This window comes from Colossoma macropomum, unplaced genomic scaffold (assembly GCF_904425465.1).
Source record: "Colossoma macropomum unplaced genomic scaffold, Colossoma_macropomum, whole genome shotgun sequence".
In the NCBI taxonomy this organism is placed as follows: domain Eukaryota; kingdom Metazoa; phylum Chordata; class Actinopteri; order Characiformes; family Serrasalmidae; genus Colossoma; species Colossoma macropomum.
Window position 1 is genome coordinate 46379327 of NW_023494789.1, and position 8003 is coordinate 46387329.

The following is an 8003-nucleotide window of genomic DNA, read 5'->3' on the forward strand; positions in this document are numbered from 1 at the left end:
TTTATTTATACACTGCAATGAAAATCTTATTTAAACAATTAGTTAAATATTAACGAAATACACACATTTCATTTCTTTATTTTTCTTTCTTTTCGAAGTCATATTTTCCTACTGTTGCTATGCTACCACGCTGTAACAATTGCTATTGGCTGTCTCACCGTGTTTCTTAGAGCATGATTGGCAAATCTGACTGTCATCCAGGAAACTGTCCAATCACAGCTGAGCGCGCCTTTCACCCGGTCAAATTTGAAAATCCGTCTGTTAGAGCAGGTGAGATGCTACCACTTCAGTCACTGGGTTACCTGGATTATTTTACATCTGCTTGTCAGATTCTGATGTTGAGCGAATTTGAGTTGTGGGATGTCAACAGAGAACCAAAAACTGGAATATGGACAGAGAAGAAGGTCAGACGGGATCTGTTTGGCAATATCAGGTAAGAAAACGTTCTCCCTGTTATTCTCCGTAACAGTCGAACGTAGCTAACGTTGGCTGTGTTTTGTGTTTATGCAGCCCAGTCTAAAAGTGAAGTTAGCCGGACAGCAGCTGCAGCTATGGCCTCTGTGTGGCATGAGCAAGACAGCTGGTGGTCTCTGTGACATTAAAAATATGGTCAAAATTAGTTTAATATCTACACCAACAGCCGAGGTCAGTGTCTGATGCTTATAACAGCTCATCTGTCCGCCTAACGGCTACGTGAATCACGAACGAGTGATGTTCATCGCCCCCAGGGTGCTGAACTTGAGGTCTGTTCGCATTTTCCGATATAAACAGCGTCTCTTTGGTTTTCGTTTAGTTCTCATCTGTTCAGTCTGTTGTTGTTGAGCGCAGGGTGAAAGCCATATACTGTTAATATTTGTCCTGAACCGAAAAGCGCCAGGTCACTTAGCTTGCGGCTAATTGAAGTAGTTAACCTACCTAGCTAACCTAGGTGTCTAGTCTAGTGCTGGATTCCTCAGAAGCAGATTCTCAACACGCCGAACCAGCACAGCACAGCACAGCACGGCGGATCGGAAAACTAACGAACATCCATCCCAAAACCACCGCAGCTTGGTCAGAGCACGGCAGTCTAAATCACGCTAACGCTACTCGTTTGAACCACAGCGATTCTACTGCTGTTTTTAATGTAATTTACGGTGAACAAACCCCTAAAACGCAGATGAACAGTAAAGTAGGTTAACTTCTGCAGATAAAGTGGAACTTACTGAATCAGGAACAAGCGTGAAAATGAAGCTTTTATGAAACCAATGAAAAGTAAAATTGACTAAAACATGCCAGTCTAGGCAACAGCATTGAGGTTGATTTACATCCGTCTAATTTCAATAAATTTCAATATTTAGTCTGCAAAAAGATTGACGTCAGGAGGGACTGCATCCTAAAAAGCCTGGTCATGTATTTGAACGAAGACCAGAACCTTTTTTTCAAGCAATATCTGGTCCATTTATTATAATACAATTTACATGTACGATTTGTCTCAAGATGTTAGGCATAACTAGATATTCAGGATATCTCAACATACCAGTGAAAATTACACCATGTGTTATTTACAGATTAGTGGTAAAATTGCTGCATGTCATGTAATTGGAGAGATAAATAATTTACCAAAAGATGCAATTTCACTAAATCTGTGAAATAACAGTGAAAGCGATGGTTTCATTAAGGTGGTGCTGTACAAACTTTAGAACTGACAAAATGATGTTATGATTCCAATCTAATGATTTAGCATTTATTCACTTATTGAGCTTTATTTATGGCCATGATTAGATATAACCAGGAGGAGTCTTTGATTTATTGATTTGATTCGACCCTGAATTTTGCAGGTAGAATACATGGTGTTGATACTGAAATAGCATCGCAAAGTTCATTCTTGGAAGAAAATCGATGTCTAGAGCCATAAATATGCATAAATATAAAAGTTTTCAGAGGGACTCAGACAAGGTTCCAGGACGTGATGAAAGTGTGCTTTAAAAATGATCATTTGATGGAGTGGCTGCATGTTCACCTTATTCCCATTGGAATTTGAGATGCTACTTCAACATCAGCAATATGCATTCTACCTGCAGTCGATTCAGAATGTAAATCTATCTAATGATGGATCACTTTAGGATCATTTTTGGCAATTATATCAGTAAGTTAGTACTTTAATATTCCTTTTATTATTGGTACAAAATGAAAAGCAGCTAACATTTGCTTTTGATTGAATTTGAGCTAATGATGGTGAATAGCTAAGCTAAAGTTGTGTTTTTCACAAGCCTTGAAAATGCAGACTTCTGCTTGTCCACTTCTCTGACCTGTCAGTGATTATGTGTTTGTATTTATGTTCAGGTCTGTCTTTGGTGATGCGGAGAAGGACATGTGAGTGAACAATGGGGGTTTACACAATTTGAAGAGATAGCAATGAGGATGATACTGAGCTATGGGACATATGGCCATTGTGATAGAGGTCAACAATCTTGGAAATGAACTCATCATGGTATTTGGACTCCTTTATGCCTTTGTTTTCAGCTTTCTGACAACTGAGTTTGTACAGAAGATCTTGATGAATTTTCACATGTGGTGGAAAGTAAGTTCCTTTGGATGGTCTGGCGTTACAGCTCAGGTTAAATGTTTACCAAAAAACTGCATTGAGTCTTTATGCTCATGTTGGTTTTTGAAACCCCTCAACATGATTGAGGTAGGACAGCGCCCACCATATTTATATTGCCTAATTTTCCTGTGTCATGTAGGGCTGAGAGCGCTTTGTTTTGGATTTGAGCTAATGGTGGAAAATAGCTAAGCTACTTACCACCATTAAGTTGTGTTTTTCAATAAAACTCAAAATTTTCTTGACACTAATTTTTATATAAACTGAATCTGTTGAATCAGTCAACAGTTAGTAAAATTTGCTTTCCTTGTCTTACATCATTAGAATGACAATTTAATATTTTGTCTGCTTAATTTGAATAATTGACAGGTTGTTCAAGTTGTGACTTGTGGTCCATTATGTCTTATGTACTTTTAAAGTGCTTTATTTATTTTTTGAGTGGGTAAAATAAATGTGAAACTTTGTCACTGCTTGAATGTTATTGTTGATGTCAATAAATGTAATCTCTACAGAACTTTTAGTACCTTTACTTTGTTGAAGGTGTTTGATCGCAGTAATTTAAACATCTGTTGAAGAACTTTTTTGTGGTATCACTTTATTGAATGTTTTTGATCACAATAATTTAGTAAACTGTAAAGTACAGTTTTTAACTGCATTCATTTTTGTGTTATCGCTTTAATGAAGGTGTTTTGATCATGATAATTTAGGAAAAATCTGTAAAATAACAGTTTTTTCTGCAAAACCTTTTGTGCTATCTTTATATTGGAGGTTTTTTTATCATAATAATATAGGAAAAATCTGTAAAATATTTTTTTTTCTGCAAATCCTTTATTGAAAATGTCCATAAAATTATTGTGTTTTGTACTTTTTTTTTTTTTAATAAGGATATTTTACTTTTTTTTTCGTTTGGCAGCCGCTGCTACCGGTCATTTGACCGTTTTTTTTACAATATTTTTTTTCTTTTACAGTGGATAGAAACCCTCCCAGTCAATAAGATATTGAAGGGAACCTCCCCTTCTTCTTGAGTCCAGCACCTGAAGGACAGCATACACAGGGCCACCCTCGGCCTCCAGAGGCGCAGGTGGGGCCCCGTCAGGCAAAGCCTCGTCCAGAGGACCCAGGACAACAGAGTTTGCTCCCATACCTCCTTACTCCGTTGCATCCATTCATCAACTGCGGGTATGTCAGAAGCTTGAGCAGTGCAGGGTGCAAGTGATGGCTGATCTCCTAAAATACACTGAAAAGGCGTTAAACCGGTAGAAGAACAAACCAAGGAATTCTGAACCAATTCTGCCCAAATGAGGTACTTGGACCAATCTGATGGGTTGTTTTGACAATACAATCTGAGAAATTTCCCCAAGTCTTGATTTATTTGTTCACACTGACCATTGGTCTGTAGGTAATAGCCAGAAGTCAGACTGACATTTACACCTATGTGTTCAAAGAAGCCCGACCAGACACGTGATGTAAATTGTGAGCCCCTGTCAGAAAGTATATCCTCAGGAATACCAAAATTTCTAAAGATGTGTGTGTGTATAGCTTCTGCTGTCTGAAAGGCAGTAGGGAGAGATTCGAAAGGTATGAATTTAACCCCTTTAGAGAAGCGATCTATGATCAGTTACAAAGCGATCTATAATCAGTTACAAAGTCGATAGTGATGTGTGACCATGGACGTTCAGGGACCAAAAGGGGCATCAGTTTACCAGCAGGTAATGTTTTAGGAGTCTTATTTTGTGCACATACTGAGCACGACGCTACAAATTTGTGTATATCCTGGCGAATGGTCTCCCACCAGTACCAGGTGGTTAGCAGTTGTTGAGTATGTGTCTCACCAGGGTGACCTGATGACAGAAAGGAATGAGCCCATGTGATAAGTTTATCGTGGAACTGGACAGGGACATAAGTCTTGGTAGTTGGACAATGTTGTGGTACCTGAATGTGTTCTAGTGCCTTTTCAATTTCTTCATCGACCTCCCAGCGTATGGTAGCTATGTTAACTGAAGGAGGAAGGATGGGTTTGGGCTCATATTCTCCCCTCTCTGCCTGCAACTCACCCTAAAGAAGTCTGGAAAGTGCGTCTGCCTTGGTGTTGCGGGAACCAGGTCGATAAGAGATAGTAAAACAAAAATGAAAGAAAAACAGTGACCATCATGCCTGTCTACGGTTTAAGCGTTTAGCGTTACGTACATATTCCAAATTCTTATGGTCTGTAAGCACGAGAAAAGAATGATTAGCACCCTCCAACCAATGTCTCCATTCTTCAAGAGCCAACTTAACTGCCAAAAGTTCCCTGTCACCGATGCCATAATTCTGTTCACTGGGTGTGAGCTTGTGTGAATAAAAAGCAATGGGAAATTGGACGGGTTTCCACTACGCTGTGACAGCGCCTACCCCAGTTTCATATGCCTCCACCTCTACCACGAATGGAAGAGATGGATCTGGATGCTTGAGTATGGGAGCTGTGGTGAATGCTAATTTGAGTTTTCGAAAGGCGTTTTCGCCGTTGGGATTCCAAACTAGCTTCTTAGCTGCACCCTTTAGGAGAGCAGTGAGAGGAGCAGCAATTCACAACTGCTTCCATCTTATGGTCATCCATGACTACCCTGGATTCGCTGATAACATAGCCTAAGAATGAGACCTTTCTCATGTGGAATTCGCATTTCTCTCCCTTCACATACAAGTGATTTTGGAGTAAACGTTGAAGTACCTGGCACACATGTAGGCGATAACAAATTTGCCTATCATGTCTCGGAGTACCTCGTTAATGAAAGACTGGAAGACTGAGAGGGCTATCGATAATCCGAAAGGCATAACAGTGTATTCATAGTGCCCCCTAGTGGTCAGGAATGCAGTCTTCCACTCATCTCCCTTTCTAACTCTGATCAAGTTATAAGCGCTTCTTAAATCTAGTTTGGTAAAAAACCTTGCACCACGCAATTGTTCCATGGCTACAGGAATTAAAGGCAGAGGATAAGGAAATTTCTTAGTTACCTCATTAAGCCCTCGATAATCAATACAGGGACGAAGACCCCCATCCTTCTTTTTCACGAAAAAGAACGCTGAAGCAACGGGAGAAGTAGAGTGCCTAATGAATCCCTGCTCTAAAGCCTCTTCTATGTAGTTTTCCATAGCCCTCTATTCTTCTTGTGTGAGTGGATAGATATGTGCTTTAGGGAGATTAGCTCCCTCTATCAGATCAATAGCACAATCACGACTGTAACTGAGTGGCCTTCTTCTTGCTAAAAACCTCAGCCAAGTCAGAGTATTCTGTGGGAATATGTACCTGGATATCATTTTTGGGGCTTTCAACGGATGTAGAACAAAGGCTAGTGGTAGGAAATTGAAGACAATGTGAATGACAGTAATCTGACCAAGATGTGATGCTCTTCTCTGACCAGGATATTTGTGGATTGTGTTTTTCTAACCACGGTAGCCCGAGAATGACAGAAAACTCCAAGAATCCAAGACAAAAAAACGGTATATGTTCAGAATGAATGGAACTAACATCTACTCTGACAGGTAGTGTAATGTGAGAAATAGTTCCAAGTCCAACAGGTTCCCCATCCAGTGTGGCGATCTTGAGTGGCTTGTCCAGGGGCTCGAGTGGAATCTGCAACTCCTGAACCAGCTCCGCATGGGTAAAGTTGCCCTCTGCTCCAGAATCAATTAACGCTGAAAAAACAGAAGAAATACCATGGCAGTATGTGGTTATAGGCATTACGAAAGACTTCTTAACCAACACCTCTGTGGAAGCACTCACCCACCACATTAGAACACATGAGAATCCTCCACACGCTTTCCCGGGGTCGGCGCCTGAAGTTTGTGCTGGCGAGCCCGAAAGTCACGTATAAAGTGACCAGCAGCGCCACAATACATGCACAAACTCCCTTTACGTCTTCGAAGTCTTTCCTCAGGAGACAGTCTGGAGAAATCGCACTGCATGGGTTCCGTAGAGTAATCGCTCCTTGGAGTTCTGGCTGGATCTCCAGAAGCGGGTGGGTTTTCTCGCTGATCAGGCATGCTGACCTGAGATGATGTTTTACGTGGATTTCGTTTTGTCAGGAGTTCGTTCAGACGTATGGCAAGTGTGATAAGCTTGTCTAAAGTCAGTTCGTCATCTCTGCATGCTAATTCTGTAACAATGTCTGAATTAAGTCCATTACGAAACGCTACAATGAGAGCTGGCTCTTTTCCAACCACTGCTGGCTGCAAGAGTCCAAAATTCTAATGCATAAGCTGCCGCTGAACGATTTTCCTGACGTATCTTGGCTAGAGACTCCCCACATGCTCTCCCCTCACGTGGATGGTCAAAAACAGTCCGGAATTCAATGCACAAAAACAAGGCTCGGTAATGCACAGGGATGTAACAATACTTCGCAAAGACAAAGCATGGTAAACCAACATTTATAGTCCTTGAAACGGGTGTAACAATCAATACTCAGGTGAGCGTAAACATTGGTAGGTGGATTGGTGAGAATTCCTGATCATGTGGCCTCCCACTGAATTCTGGGAGTTGGAGTGCTGGACGGAGTGCGGGATGTCGGTCTCCGCTACAGAAGGCATGACACATATACACAAAATATAGAGACAGGAGGGCCCTATGTAAGGGAAAAAAATCCTCTCTGCTATGTACAAATATATTTATATTAAACAAGAGATAATCTGTGAAGAATATATACATATTAAAGTGACTTAAGTGACTCAGTGTTATTGTTATTTAAAGTGTTATTGTCCATAGCAGTAATATGATATAATAATAATAATAATAATAATAATAATAATACTGACAAAGTGACTGAGTGAAATGATAGTTGGGGAAGGACCCACAGCTTCACAGCTTGTTCAGAAGCCTGACAGCCTGTGGGTAGAAACTGTTCATTAACCGGGTTGTTCTAGTCTGAATGCTGCGAAATCTCCTGCCTGATGGCAGGATAGTGAACATGCCGTGTGCTGTGTGATGCTGTCTGACCAGATCTTTTTGATTTTCCTGAGGCAGCGGGACTGATAGATGTCCTGTAAGGCTGGTAGTTTGTTGCCTATGATGGCTTCCACCGTCCTCACCACTCCTTTAAGGGCCATACGGTCACAAGCAGTGCAGCTGCTGTACCAGACAGTGATGCAGTGTGTTTACAACTCAGCATAGTGTGTATAACAAAACACAGTGTGTACAAATTAGCTGTGTACAACTCAGTAGAGTGTGTGTATACTGTGTGTAGAATTCAGCAGTGACTATTGATCTCAGCGCAGTTCCTATACTTCACTGTGTGTACGTGTGTGTGTGTGTGTGTGTGTGTGTGTGTATGTATGTAGGAGCTGCACTGATGTTTTCTGCTGTCTGCTCTTCATTCTGGCCCTCTATCTATCTATCTATCTATCTATCTATTTATCTCTTTAGTGTATTAGAGCTCTAAGCTACTGTGAG

General features: G+C 40.8%; 1 long non-coding RNA gene across 1 annotated transcript; it reads left to right on the plus strand.

Moving 5' to 3' along the window:
* The first annotated feature begins 225 nt into the window (after positions 1-225).
* On the plus strand, positions 226-3654 carry LOC118808669. The gene is made up of 3 exons (XR_005007296.1): positions 226-433; positions 2323-2470; positions 3550-3654. It is a non-coding gene; the product is annotated as an uncharacterized LOC118808669 (long non-coding RNA).
* Positions 3655-8003: the final 4349 nt, after the last annotated feature.